Source organism: Anopheles darlingi, chromosome 3, assembly GCF_943734745.1.
Source record: "Anopheles darlingi chromosome 3, idAnoDarlMG_H_01, whole genome shotgun sequence".
NCBI classification, from domain to species: domain Eukaryota; kingdom Metazoa; phylum Arthropoda; class Insecta; order Diptera; family Culicidae; genus Anopheles; species Anopheles darlingi.
The window spans coordinates 19,463,967-19,477,599 of NC_064875.1; the positions used below are offsets into that span (position 1 = coordinate 19,463,967).

At 48.7% G+C, this 13,633-nt stretch overlaps 1 protein-coding gene across 2 annotated transcripts in view; it reads left to right on the forward strand.

Moving 5' to 3' along the window:
- LOC125957128 (paired box protein Pax-3-like) overlaps window positions 1-1,360 on the forward strand; it is a 48,525-nt gene extending 47,165 nt beyond the window's left edge. For both annotated transcript variants that reach the window (XM_049689607.1, XM_049689608.1), the window contains exon 6: window positions 1-1,360. This exon is cut by the window's left edge and continues 1,265 nt beyond it. The gene's annotated coding sequence lies outside the window, so the exon portion shown is untranslated.
- Window positions 1,361-13,633: the final 12,273 nt, after the last annotated feature.

The window sequence follows — 13,633 nt, forward strand, 5'->3', positions numbered from 1 at the left end:
TACCCCCCCCCGACTGCAGGCTTCGGTGTTACACACTCGACGCCGACTGCTGCTGCTGTGTGAGTTTCAGTGAGCTTCGCAAAAGGAAAATGGCGTAATGCGGTGTGCGGTCCATGCCGAGGACGAGGACTACGACAGACAGACAGACAGTTGGTGGGGGTGAAGGGCTCGCAGGGCAGCAACAGCAGCAAAGGGGGATGGTTCCCTCTGCTTCGACCTGCACTCGAACGCCTCCGGGGTGGAGAAGGCAGCCATTAACTCGCCTCTCGCTCCGTTGTTGTGGTTGTCATCGTGTTGTGGTCGTCGCGTCGCGTCGCGTTGTCGCGTTGTCGCTGTCTCGCTCGCTTTGCATGCGTTTCAATTAATCAATGTCGGTCTCACCCCCCTCCGTTAAAGGTCCCAGTGAGTGACAGTGTGACTGCGTACCAGCGTGCCAGCGTGCCCGTGTGTGTGTGCATCGACCGAGTTGTCGAATGACGAATGACGAATGGCACGGCGCGCGACATAACAGCAAAGACGATAATCAATTTCGTCCCCAGTACGTCACTAGCACACCATCCCCCCTCCCCTTTCATCGACGATGGTCAATTGATACGCGAATTCAAGGATCACTAGGCACCGTCCCCTCACGGGGTCCCTCGGTTTGAATCGTGTATGTGGAGCAACATGTAAATAGGAGCTAGAGAGCTGAGGAAATGGAGAGAGAGAGGGAGAGAGCTAATTTATCTACCAAATAGGAAATGTCCCCCGCTACTTTTCACCAATCTGCACGATCTTGTTGAGTCATAGTGAGAGCGAGAGAGAGAGAAAGAGATCGTCACCTACAGCACCTACATACAGTGCTTCTATGCGTAGCGTCGTCAGTGCAGCGTTAGCATAAGCAACTGTTTAGCACCCCCGATATTATCTTGCGAGTCACTCGTCGGATAAAACGGACCCTTTTTTTTCTTAGGCAAAACAAATCGAAAACTGAAAAAGCAGACGCGTGAAATGTATAGCAATGACTGTAAATAGCAAAAACTCGCGCTCACGGACGCCACGCATCGATTAATAGAAGATAATTTAAATCAATCAATCAGAAATGTAGGCGACTGTTTGTAGCAAAAACGAAATCCGTTCTCCCTCTTTCCTTCATCCAGATGGTGCAAAAACATACAATCCTCGTACAAGATCTTTTCTAACTTAAGTTTGAAACTAGCAGCTGTAGCGAGTAGTGCGAGTAGCGATTAGGGTAGTGGAACGGAGGCACGTGCTAATTTATGAACGTAGTTTTCTACTAGTTAATGGCGTATCTAGACAGCGAATGGCAATTTATTTTGAAATTTGAAATAATATAACGCGAAGACGTGCGTTGAAAGTGAGTTGTCTTGTTGTGTTTGCTTATTTCTGGTTTTTTTTTCGGAGAGGTTCAAAAGGAAAGAAAAAGGGTTCGAGAAATGACGGGGATTGGTATGCGCCGCAGCATGATATGGGCGCCGGTACAAATGGAGCAATCTCATTTCGGGAATTTTCGGGGGACCGCAAATGATTTCAACAAACTGTATCACGGCTGCATCGTACAAAATGCCCGAGGGAGCTATCAGCGTTAAGTGCAGTTTCGGCGTGGAAGCCATGAAATCAGGGATTTCATCCATAACGCCCCTCATTTGGGGAGGCCGCTTATTCCACCTTTTTCGCCTCATCGATGACCGTGTCGTCACCAATTGACGCTATCAACGCCATCATCACCGCAGCAGCAGCAGCAGCAGCAACCATCAACACGGATCGTTCGTACGGTCCCGTTCCTCTAATTTGGTGGCTTATTGCGGTGCTCCGGAGATTGCGTCTGGATCGCGCAGCGCAATCAGCGGCCATCGTCGCGAACTAACACCAAATACAGCTCCTTTGGGGGTGTCCCCGGGAATGCCAATCGAAGTCGAAGGAGTTCTGTGGCCCCCGCGGAGTGGATGGGATTGGTTTTCCGTCGCGAATTTCGAGGAGCCGTCCTTTCGGATATCGGTTGTCGCTTAAGTGCTCGTAATTTCGGTCAATTTATGACCTCAATTAGACCGTGTCCGAAACGAGGTGACAAACACCATCAGTCGCACGCGGGGAAGCACTGACCGGTGGGTGTGTGTATGTGTGTGTGTGTGTGTGTGTGTGTGTTGATGCGGAAGAGATTTCGCTGCTTCTGGTCGGTAGCCGTGACACCACCAGACGCACCACAAGCAACGAAGCGCTAAGTAGCGGGTGCTTAAGGTGTGAAAAGGTGATCAAAACAGAATCGCGCGCTTTGATCTGCACGCCCAGCGCTGCTAGGCTGCTCTGGGTGGGGAAGGTGAGTATTTATGCTGGTCAAAAGAGCCAGCGGACCCGGAAAGTCCGCTCAAATCCGGGGTATTGGCCAAGGGGCAAGCGGGAAAATTATTTCTGCCCCGAAACAAAACCCCACGTCGACCTTTCGGTACGCAAAGCGTTAAATATTAGTCCATTAATTAGTGGATGAGAGTCGCTTCTTCACGGGCTTTCTCTCGCTCTTTGATGGTCCCTGGTCGTTATCGTTTTTGGCACCTCACCACCACTAGAATGGGGGATTGGCGGCAGTATAAAGATTCCAGCTTTATTAATTGGATTATCAAAGTTTACGCCTTCTTGCCGGGTTGCGCCATTCCCGGGGCAGGGAGCGTATTATCCAGAAGTGCAGAGTGTGCGCGCTTGCTGGTGGCGCGGTCCTCAACTCAATCGCAATCGAACGAACCGATCGCAATCACCGCAATGGCGGGGAATTGTTTCAAGTTGCAGCTAATTGTAGGTTCAAGTACATTGAAGCACATTAAAATGAATGTTTATTGAGCGAAAAGCTCTCCCTTTTCCAACACGAATGAACTCGATTGATTTGATCGTGAATCCTGTTCTGCAGGAAAGAAATCAAACCCTGCAGGCACCATGGAGCACCTTCACAATGACAGGTGCATCGATCAAGCCGCATATTCACTGCAAATGATCGCCTAAGAAAGGATGGCGGCCACCGAAAGAGGTACGTTGGGTTATCAAAACACTATCGACGCTGCTGGCTCTCTCTCTGCGCTCGGGTTTCCATCAATGCTAACATGCACACCGTGGTTCCATCGCAGGAACACCAAAACACTGCCCCTCTAATCCTGTTGATCGATAGCAGAGCAGACCAGACAAGAGGAATAGCTAGCTATAGAGAGCATCGTGTTTTGAGGCCGCCGTCTTCGTCTTCGTCGTCGTCGTCATCGTCATCGTTGAGCATGTGTTGCCTCGCGGCTAAACCGATGGAGATTATGCTAATTTTGCAGCCGGATAGCCAGGAAGCCTTATGTTTAGATGTGCGGCAGATCTAAAAACGATAAAAGCCATGCCTCTGCTGCTGCTGCTGTTGGTGCTGCTCGTGCCACAAGTGGGCCATTCCGAGGAGCAGCTGAAACCCATCGGGATCGGGATCAGCAGCACATCAAATAATAAACGTTAATTTGCCAACCAAAGTTTGTTGACCTTCGCTCTCAATAAAGAAGGAAAATAATATGCAAAAGCAAAGTTTACATGGATTAGAGAAAATTGGTATTAAGAAGATATTGATCCTCTAGGATTTACACCGTGCCCGATACTCATACAATCAACTGATGAGCCGCCAGTGCACCACAAACATGAAACTCTTGCGTTTGAAACACAATATTTGTGGTTAAAATTATAAAAGGATGCGTGATGTTTTCTCTTCGAAAGACAGTCAAAGATTCTCAATAATTCCGTCAGTTAAGACAAGGAAAGTATTGCTTTTGTCAACGTTAGCTGCAGACACTATCAACTATGAATCTATTTGTATGAAGATGGGCTGCTTGGTTCAACGTTTTGACATGTATAAGCAGGCGTTTGAAGACAATTTTGGAGCCAAGTGTACAAGAATGTTTTTTACGAACAGTGACGTGTTTTGGCTGTAGATAGCAATAGGATTTTAATTCCTAAAGCAAGCAAATTTGGCTAAAAATGGCTGACTGATGAATGGTTTGTCAGTTCGGATGACGAAATTTGTTGGAATTTTTCTTGCAGTCTGAAGTTATCGATAAAATCGATATTACACGAACCCTAATTGGCATCTTTGATCAAATTCCAACAGAAGAAAAATATTCCTGAAGAAGTGGAGCCAATGTTGCTATGTTTCAGTTAACCGCACTTGATCCAGCTTTCAAAAAATGATGATGCGTAAAAATTCTAGCCCTCAGTAAGGATAGATTTGAGATTAAATTTGCATGAATATACATTGGCCAAGGGGCTGATTAAAATATGTCCATAAACCTGAGTGAGCGAGCATGGCCACGAGACAGGTGGCACACGCGCTCTAAGCATTCACCTTGCGCTGCTGCTCACACATAAACAACATTAGCGACCATTTGTTCCGTCATCGAGCACAGCCGTCTATCGTGCCGGCTGCTGCTGGCGCGAACGCCATTTAAATATGCATTAGACGATAGGCAATGTCCTCTGGCCAAATCGTGCCTCAAGCTTAGTCATGCTCGGCACCATCTTACAGCGCCTACTCGGAGTTATCGCGTGTCGCGTCGCCATCGCCACCGTCACCATCGCCGACTTCGGTTGTCCGATAGCGAAAACCAAACACTGCCATAAATACGGTTTTTGGCCGAACTGACCAGACCCCAGACCCCAGACTACCGACTTCAGACAAAGTGCTGGAATGGAGTGCCGCTGCTGTTGCTGCTGCTGTTTCTGCTCCAGAAAAGAATAAAATATCCATAAATATTCGAAAAATCTGACAGCTCAAACAGACTGCGCACGACACAGTCCAGCCGGCAGGCCCGAGTCCATTGCCAGCATCCGTCCTGGTTCGACCTTTTTCGGAGATGCTCACGACCGGACGGCGGTGCCGCCGCCGGCAGCTAAGATTCACTTTCGCTGCCAGAGACCCCAAGAATTGGGGCAAAGCTTAGGAGTGTGCACGAAGGAGGGGAGGCGAGTGGTGCGAACAAAACCATAATGCATTTGCGACAAGGGGGAATCGGAGGTGTTTGGGGTGATACGTCCTCCCCACTGCTAAGAATGAAAAATTAATGTGCGCTTTGGACTTCGCAGGAGCGCGAATCTTGCGGGTGCGAAGCACAAAAGCACTCTCATCACGCCCAAAGGGGGGGGGGGGGGAGGGGTACCGAGGAGGCGGGAGAGGAGTGTCTGACCGGCGGGCACAGATAATTTACGATGTATTTTTCCACCTTCACGTAATTAAATTAGGATTACGTTCGCGTTCGCGCAGCGCTGGAGAGCTGTAGAGCTGAGGACGGAGGTGCGCTCTCGCGGTGGCTGCTCTCGGTTGCTACTCGGTAAACATCGCTACAAAACCCACTCGCGCGTCTCGGCATCACACGGTTTGCCGGGGCCCTAATTTGGTCAACTACATCCCAAGTTGCGACTTCTGGTGTAAGCCTCTCGTCGACTCGAAACTCGACAGCATGTTTCGCACCCCGTTCGTTGAACACAAACAATTTATGTCCACTTCGGGGCGTCCTAAATGAAGTGATTCCGCCAGCCGGCCGGCCGGTTGGCTACTCCAGCAACCCGAACAAAGTAGCAGGCTGTAAGTGATGGTGGCGCATTATTTGCCTCCTTTTTGTTTCCGAAATAAAATGGCCACTCCTCGCAGTGGCCGCTAAAGTGGCCGATTATCTGGCCCGGGATGAGAGCAGAGGGGGCAAGCGAGACCCCCAAAAACGGTAACCAAGGGGCGATCAACGCGCGAGCTGCGCCCGGTAAATGCGAGGTAGAGAGGCCTCATTATTCAATCGAATTGAGCATTACGTTCGCGCGGTCAAAGTTCGCCCTCAGCTTCGAAGCTTTCCGTTGTTTGAGCGTTGAGAGGGATGCCGAAGGGAACAGAGGTACTTACCAGTCTTTTCTCCTTTCGAACGGGTGCAAATTAACAATCCAAACGTTAATTGCTTGTAGCTAACCGAAAAGCCTGCTGCCAACTTGTTGCCAGGCCACTCCGCGAGGTGCTTCTCAATTTGCTTCGCTGCTGAAACTATCAAACATCATCGGCATCAAATTGAGTTACTTGAGAGAGGGAGAGAGTCTTTCTAGTGATAAATTAGAATAATGATCCAGAACCTGTTTCGCCTTCGCCTCGACTGCCTAAAACAACAAACGCACCTCCTCCTGTGGGATGGTCCTCCCATCTTTCGAATAGATCAATCAACGGAAGTACAACAACACAACAGCTCTCCAACCCGTTCGAAACCGGAGCCCACAGGTTACTGCGATGACAGCTTATCGCAGCTTGGGCGCTTGATTAAAAGAGGCTGAAAAATGGGGCCTACTTTGATCGCCATCTTTCCGTTGGCGCGTGAAATAGCATAGCACGGCGCGCCTGCTCAGCACCTAGTAGTGGATACCGGACTAATTGATATTGATCATCGGCCATCATCGGGTCCCCCCCCCGGGAGAAAATGGTTCCCCGATCCCCGCGAGCTTTCCCATGAAGGTCCCGGTCCAGTATCGGAGAATCGGGGTTCGTTTTCACGCCCTGTCACCGGCCTGGCGCTTCTACAGGGCTACAATACCCCTCCCTGGAGACCTGGAGCATTACGGTCCCAGTCCCGAACACTGACTGTCACATAAATCTGACCGTGACCGGGTCTCCGGTGGAAGGCTATGGACCATTGCACCGACGAAGATGCTACGCGGGGACACAACGAGCCGTCGCGAATGCGCGGACGTACCACTAATCGTCCATTTGGTGCTCTGTTCTTTCGTTTTTCTTCTTTTTTTTTAATTAGTACGCCTCGTTTCCGCAATTACCGGTCGTCGGTTAGGGGCTGATGGGCGCGCGGCTTTCAATTGCGCCTCACGATCGATCGATTGAACGACCTCACATCCCCTTCTTCTTTTCTGGTGCCCGTGTCTCTTCATCACATCACGTCTTCGCTGTGCGCTCGCGATACATAGATATATTGTTTTCTAGCAGCAGCAGCAGCAGCATCTCAGAGGATGAAGCAATGGAGGAGAGAGGGTTATCGGGATGGGATCAGATTCTAGTTTTTTTTTGTCTTCGCTTCGCTGAAACTCGTGCTGGAAGCGCGCGTGGATTGATTTCTTTCTCACGACGACGACGACGACGATGATGTTACGAAGATGAATTCAATTTGTGCGTGAAGCTGTGGCCGACGACGACGACGACGACGACGACGAGTGAGCGGACCGAAACCGAGGACTGCGACCAATCGGTGGTGCGTTTAATGGAGGATGGAAATTAAATTAACGCCCAGCAGCCGTAGGTGCGCAGCGCTGAGGCAAATCGATTATCTATGTCCGACGCCAGTTGACGACACGGACTGCGATCGATCGATCGCTCGATCGATTGTTGTGGTCAAATCTGCTGCCAGCTAACCGGTGCTATACTTCAAGACTGATTTTTGTTTTTGCTCCTTCTTCTTCTACACAAAATCCAATTAACAACAGCGCGCGCATCTTTCTTTCTTGTTCTGCGCGATCAGCAATAATGCTAATACATTTCTATCATTGTTCTTGGACCGGATTGATGTTGAGCGGATTGGGTGGATGTGGGAGCACGCACCAGCACCAGCAGCACCAGCAGCAGATGGCCAGCTGCACAGGGAAGGAAATGAGCTAGGCCTTTAAAAAAATGGTGGCCGCTCGATATCGGAATCTGCGCAAAGCACCGGAGTTCGATCGTAAAATGCCATGAATGAAACATAAAACCGTTTCTTCTAAAGGGTTTTCGGAGCATTTTATGTTCCCGCACTCCATTGGCGCTTCCTTCCTCTCGAGAAGAGGGTAGTGGGCAAAAACAACGCACCGCGCCAGCGCGAGGAGCCTTATTAGTGTGCAGAATGGATCGTAAAAAAAAAGAAGGGGAAGCAGGCGGGCAGGACAGCTGCAGCTCTCGTGTTCTCTAGTCCACCCTCTGGCGCTGCGCTGGACTCTCTCTCGCGCGCGTCTTACCTGGTCGATTATTCTAATTTATTTAAATTCGCTTCCACACCATAATGTTCCACGCCGGGCCGACGTATGTCCACGCCATTCCTGGTGCATTATCGCTCGGCGCGATTCCAATCACCCCCGAGAGGGGGGGACGGGGGGGGGGGGGGAGGAATTCGATCCCGATCCCCGATGCGATGGCCAATGGCGGGCCCAACAGCTTCCAGGTCCGAATTCGTCGTCAATAGAGACAAAAGCGATAAAATGGAAACCTGCCCCGATTATGTTGTTGGGGCGAACGAGGCGGAAAGAGCACCTAATTTGTTAATAAATTTTGAATTAAATAGTATAGCCCTCGAAGAGGCCTCTGCCCGTGCCCGTGACCATGCCAGAATCAGCGGCAGCGGCGTGTCTTTTAGTGGTGTTATAAACGACGACGACGACTTTGCGTTGTCCACGGCATCGGCAACGGGGAGCTGGGAGCTGGGAGCTGGAGTGGCGGGGGGATGGGACATTTTCGGATAAATCTCTCAATCAGGGCAGCGGTTTTTATGTTTATGCTTATGGGGGAACGACATTTTTCGTCGTTCAGCCGCGCTCAGTTCAGTCACCGTCGCTGCTTCGGTTGCTGCAGGTTCTTGACGTTTGTTGCCGTAACCATTGCTAGGATCGCAGCCGTCGTTGAATTCGTCGTTCGATCGAATCTATTAAGCGATCATCTGGAAGTGACTTCTAATGACGGCATGACGATGGGTTTCGGGTAGCTTCGATCGAAACCACGTCACTTGTGGAAGGGATGGCCATGCCTACACATGCCTACAAGCAGAGGGCAGCGACGATCGGCATACACGCAGGTAAATGGGAAATTTATGATCTTCCGTGGGCCCGTGGTTGCGGCGGTGACATATTAACGAATGGATTGTTGGTCCCTAGGCCCTCCGTTTGGAACCCACACTTGTGCTTGTGATGGCGGTGTTGTGCGGTATTTGATTAAACTTTTGTTTATGTTCGGTCATAAAACACGAAAATTGTCCTTGACCGGGTTGCGCTTAGTGGTAGGAGGCGCTCCTGCTGCTAGACGATGTACTGAGGAGGAATGATTTGACTCCGTAAACACCATTCAAAAGATGAATTTAATTACTAATAAGACTCGTACACGACTTTCTTCGAATTTTGCAGCAAGTCTTTTGAAATGTGACTTTTACTCTGTGACTTTTTTTTAATTTTTAATTTAATTATGTGATTGACCCAAAATGACTTATTTCAGTTCGTTTAGCTGCGATATCATACAAATTCAAGAGCATTAACCTTGACAAACGGGGAGCCCTTTAATTTTTGGCGATATGTTCAAGCCAATTTGACTTATTTTGAGGTCTGGATTGTAATTCTTCTGCTCTGTCCTTCATATTTAATTCAACTAATTCACTTCAAAGAGAGCTTTGGAAAACATGACACCATTTTTTCTCTTAAAAATGAGCTGCAGGCTGATAAAATGCCATTTTGAACATTGTGAGTCTTCTGTGAAAAAGAAATTCTCTCATGCCGAGAGAGAAATGGAAGCTACGATTACTCTACTGGAATCCGTTTTTGTAAAGCTGAGGCGTGATGCCAAGTGCAAGCATCCTTTTACCGCGGTTCATCGAAGATTCTGTATTTTCTATAGGCACTGCTGTCCAATTAAATGCAGTCTAGAATCAGGAATACTGCAAAAGAATAGTAAAAACAAACAGGACCTCTTTATTCTGTATTGTGTTTAAACAGAAAATTCAAAATTACATTTTATCTAAACAAGCGAACCAGAACAAGGGTTGTCCCCGTTGCTGGCGCGTTTTTCACCCGATCCCGACCGACCGGAGGAGTGATCAGCCATGATCCCCTTCGGAGCCTTCGACCGAAACCGAAACACATTTTTGGGGAAAACATGAAACTAACAAATTCTCCGATCGTGTGATCAAGACGTTGAATTAATTTCTGATTTTATTTCTTTTAATCATCTCCCGCGCATAGGAAGGGGAGGGGAGCGTTGGTTTTTGGAGGGGGACGCCGCTGCGAGCAGAAATCGCCTCGTGAGATGTGTTTTTTATTTAGTCGTTAAAAGTCGCCTGAAAAATGGTTTGCCTGGCGGGCGCGCGCCGCAGAAGAAACTTGTTATCCCCCTTCAAGAAGCCTTTCCTCCCTACAGCCAACGGGGGGACACCGAATTCGAGTTCGAATTCCAATGAGTGCAGTCATCCTAGCCAGCGGATCGATCGGGTCGGGTCTCTCTGGTCTGGCCTGGTCTGGCGCGGTCTGGATGGTGAGATATAAAAAGCGAGCCAATTACCAAAAACCGCCGCCTCTGCTGGCCAGTGCCTTAATGTTTTCCCTCCTTTGATTGGGATGATCGAGAAGATCGAAACGGGAGAGAGACTGACAAACGGGAACAGAGAGACGAAGTGGAAGCATGGAGTGGAGTGGCCTTTCCACCAGAAACCGTCCAGAAGCTTACGCACCCGTTGAGGCAGACGGCAATTAAGCTTCTGCATTGACACTTTTGGCGTTCCGGTTTGTATTGACCGTTGATTTGACCGATCTTCCGGGGGGTGATTGACAAAAACTGTGGCGCGAAGTGATCGCGAATTCACGAAATCCAAACACCTTCCGCTACGATAAGCAACGAAAAGGAAGGAAATGATTTTTAACGTTAGAAAAAAAAACCCAATAGAGCTCCAATCCTAATGAGCCACAAATCGATGCGAGATGCGAAGAAGAAGCAATATACGCGGATCCAACAACGCGCATTGGGCCCGAAAAACCAAAAGTGCGAAGCAGATCACACATTCTGTGGCTCTAATCGGTGCACCGTTGAAGACGTTAAAAGATTGCACCATTGCATGCCTGCCATTGGAATGCCATTTTCATCGGCCATCGCGCAGAGCCTCGCGAACGCTTCTTGGCTGCTGCTGCTGCTGCTGCTGCTTCTGATCGCACCGTTTTCTTTTTTGCGCATGCAAAGCATATTCAAATTTATTCGCTGTCGAACAATCTTATTAAAATGTTAAACAATTTATCCTGTCCACGCTGCACCGCACCACCACCACTCCGTGGCTACGAAAGGCTGAAGGTCCTCACCCCCGGGGGTTAAGGTGTTAATTCGATTATCCAGATGCCAACGCGGGGCCGGGGGAAAGGGGGATCGCTCCGTGCCGTGCCAGACAGACACATACAGATCGCATGGAATGCGTGCACCACGAATCGGCGACGATCGCTTCTGCGGTGCGCAAGCAAGAGCGAGCATCGCGAGGACCATCGCGAGCCGGCCTTATCATGTCGTTCACGCGGAATATATGGGTCACAAGACACAGGCTCTCGGTCGGTCGGTCTTGGGATTTCCCCCCTGAGTTCGTAATGGACCGGGTTGTGGTGCTGATGTCGTTGCATCTGCATAAATCATCCTTAACCAGCCTACGGCCCGGGGTCTAGCCTTGTTTTTTCGTAGAATGCGAGTCTATCGCGAGTGCCTAGCCGTTGAGAGCAACTTACCCAAGATTATTACACTTCCTCCACTGGCGCAACTGCGCTCAAATTAAGACATCAACGGCGCTTACTCGGCGCGATCGTCATTCGGCTCGAGCAGAACGACCTCGCCTAATATGCCTGGCGCGCGCGACCCTTGATGATGATGATGCTGCTCGTGGCCACCATTAGAGGAGCACACACACACACAGGCACGTTGTGGTTAGCACCACTGTTTACACTTCCTCGGCTCACTTTGGGTGATGGAAAATTAGGCTTTGCTACGCATTAAGCCGTTAGCGCTGCGTTTCTCCTTAACGCGCTATAAAGCGCCCACCATAAAAAAAAAATGGTCCGCTGGAAGAGGTCGGGAATTGTCACAGAAAGTGTCGCGGCTCGGCGCGGCGGCGTCGAATAAAAACGGAGATCATTTCGATTCGTCGTCGCGTCTACTCCCTGCTGCTGCTGCTGCTGCTTCTATCTGTAACAGCATCATCACCGAAAACCGAGTGAATGTTTGTGTGTGTGCATGTGTGTGTGTTTGTGTGCTATCAAGTGGGCTAAGTAAAACAAATTAATCCATTAGTGGTCGTCTGCCTGGGGATGGCGTGCACAACCGGCTTCCCCCTTCCTCCGGTGAGGCGCCCTGCAATGGCCACGCTATATGACAATCGTTTACACACGTTTGAGTGGTTCTCCGGGTTCTTCGGGCTTTCCAAATCACGGTTTGCCTTGGGTGTCGTTTTTCCGTCGTCTGCTTTGATTCCAACAACTATCAACGGCTTGGTATCGCGTCACAAGCAGGCACACTGTCACGGCCAGGGTGAGGATTTCCCTCTGATCCGAATGGTACGATGAGGCTGCAGCAGCTTGCCAGCTCGTATCGGTTTAATGACTTGTCGCGGTATTTTATTTGCCCGAAAAGGTTTTCGGTTACTGATTTTTCTGACAAGGTTCGCATCACGCGGTTTGAGCCCCGTTTTAAAGAGGCTTCTTCGACCGAGGTTAACGTGGTTACTTTGGTGTGATGCGAGAACACGGAACCAGTGGAACAATCGCTTTTGACAAATAATTTTACAAATTCTGATGATTTAATTTATAATTTATTTCGTCGCCGGAAGATACAATTGGAAGGATCTAATATTTTTAATTATCTTTTTAGAACCTCTAGAGCATAATTTGGTCTGAACCTGTTTTCGCATGATATTTATATGGCAGATTAGGAATGATTTTAAAGTGTTTGATCTACATTATTTGCCTCCTGTCGTTATAAAAATATCGTACTTGTGTCCCAGACTTCGAGATCAACCATAAGCAAGGACAGAGCGTACTGTAAATAGACATTTTAGCCTCCTCTATTTCGTTACTTGCGATTGACGAAGGAGTACAAAGCTCAGCGCATTTTCGCACTTTTGTTTAAGGTTACTCCTAAATGAATTATGGAAGTTAATTTGCTATTTAAAGGGACTCCTAGATATATGACAGCCTTTTCTCAGGGTATTTCAAAATCTTTAATAGTTCGATTTGCCAGTTATAGTGCCCAATAGGACCAAGAAGTTGTTTGATGTGTTTTAAACGATCTTAATCTTATGCTAAAAGCTAAAAAGTAAATGTGAATAATTGAAGGTAGAAAGGTAGAAAACGAATTAAGAGTTTGTAACAGATTTGTATAACTTGTTTACCACGACACTACATTAATGACAAGAGTAGCAGTAGCAATATCTCTTCGTTTTCTCATGTCTCTCAGTACTGATGAGCAAGCATTGAGAACAATTCAGAGCAAGAAAGGAAATGTTATTACTATCTTACTGAAACACTACTAAAAGTTTAGCAATTTCCTTGGGGCTGGTGCTTCCACTTTGTTGCCGTCTCGTGCTGCTGCTGTACCCTTATAGCCGTCGCTGAAACAACCTCTTCCCGTTTGCCTAATTAATATGTTCCCGAGCATAAAACCGTAAAAGCTTACTGACCATCTCGAGCCACCAGCACGAAAGAACAACGAGCGCGAAATGAGTCTGAATGCACTTTTGGAGTTGACGCTTGATCGCTTCGATTCGTCCGTTTGCTCGCCTTCCCCCCGGGGATTGATTGTCGCTCCGTTCCTCGACACCGCGGGTACATCATCTTCGATCTTCGCCCAGCGTGATCGTCAACAGACGTGATCGTGTTTTCCTCCCTCTCTCTCTCTCTC